Here is a 1,615-nt window from a genome sequence, read left to right as displayed (position 1 = left end):
CTGATAAGTGGAGCCTTTGTCCATGTTGATATATGTAAATTGTGTCTATGTTTTTTTTTTTATAAAATGTGACCAAATGGTTGTTCAAATAACTTGATTGTAAAAATACCCGCCGGGAGAGTTAGTCCTACATACCTGTGGATGTTCCCGGCACAGACAAGATTGATTCCAGTGCGAGGATACCTGTGAGAAATCAAAAGAAATAACATTGTTATGCTAAGTGAAAAGAAATAGTCATGATAAATTTTAGAGGGGAGAAATATGTTGTTACCCTTTCAAGTTTTAGTGATGGAAATATCCCTTTTTATAGAAAATAGAAAACGTGTATGGCAAACCTCTTTTTCATGTTATGTGGAGTGCCCGGCAAACCTCTTATTCATAACTAACTTCTACAAGTTAACATATTTCAGATGGAATGGAAAATACCCAATTTTACTCATGCCAAAGCTATTTTTGAAGTGGAAATCGATATTTGTTGGGAGGGGTAACCACAAACTCCGAAAGGTGATGGGATACCCTTAGTTGTACTAAAAAAATCAAAGAGAGCCAAATTACATCCATGTATGCAAGGGATTCTCCTCTGGAAGTGCTAATTACTTACATGACAATACACATCTCCTCCAATTGTATTTATCATGAATAGTGTGGAATATAGTGTACAATCAATTTAAGAACAAATAGTTATTTACAAATGTAGTCATAGTTTATATTTTTAGTGGAAACAATTATAAAATTGCACATAATTCTTTATCAAGAACAAAATATCGGTTTGCTGATACAGTGTAACCCCTCCACAATTAATGCATGCAATTACGGTAATCCGTGAAGCTGTACTGTTTTTATCCCACATTCCTGTTTGCGTAGTCCAGTGTCACTTCCTCTGTCAGGTTGTGTGGCTGCTTCTCCTAGAAATTGAACTTTTAATCTTTTGGTTATCATAGAGATTTAATGGGTCTTACGCTATTTGTTGTGCAATAACTCATATCTCTAGATAACAGCAATACAAGTTATGGGCTTGGGCTGATGTAAAGGGTTGGGGTAGAGGGCTATATATATTGATGTTATGTAAACCTAATGTAACAAGGAGAAGAATAGTAAAACACTAATCCTTATTCTCTAATAATATATAGTGGTAGCCGCTCAACGCTCCCGGGGACGTAGGCACAATTGGCCGAACCTCGTTACCAAATCTCTTGTGTTATTCTCTTGTCTCTATACTCTTTACTATTTGATTGTTCGCTTGTTCCCAACAATTGGTATCAGATGGCTCTTAACCCAGGTGCCAAATTCGAGGTGGGGAAGTTCGATGGAACTGGTAATTTCGGATTGTGGCAAAGGAGGGTTAAGGATGTGTTGGCTCAACAAGGTCTATCAAAGGCGCTGCATGAGAATAAACCAGAGGGTATGGATCAACTGGATTGGGAAGAGTTGAAGGAGAAGCCTGCGGAAACCATAAGGCTTTGTCTATCAGATGAGATGATGTATCATGTTATGGATCTGACATCACCAACAGAGGTATGGGAGACATTAGAGAAGCGGTTCATGTCCAAGTCTCTAACAAATAAGCTGTATTTGAAACAGAGACTCTATGGCCTAAAGATGCAGGAAGGTGCTG

This window comes from Lupinus angustifolius, chromosome LG03, assembly GCF_001865875.1.
Source record: "Lupinus angustifolius cultivar Tanjil chromosome LG03, LupAngTanjil_v1.0, whole genome shotgun sequence".
NCBI classification, from domain to species: Eukaryota; Viridiplantae; Streptophyta; class Magnoliopsida; order Fabales; family Fabaceae; genus Lupinus; species Lupinus angustifolius.
Note: the sequence above shows the minus strand (reverse complement) of the source record.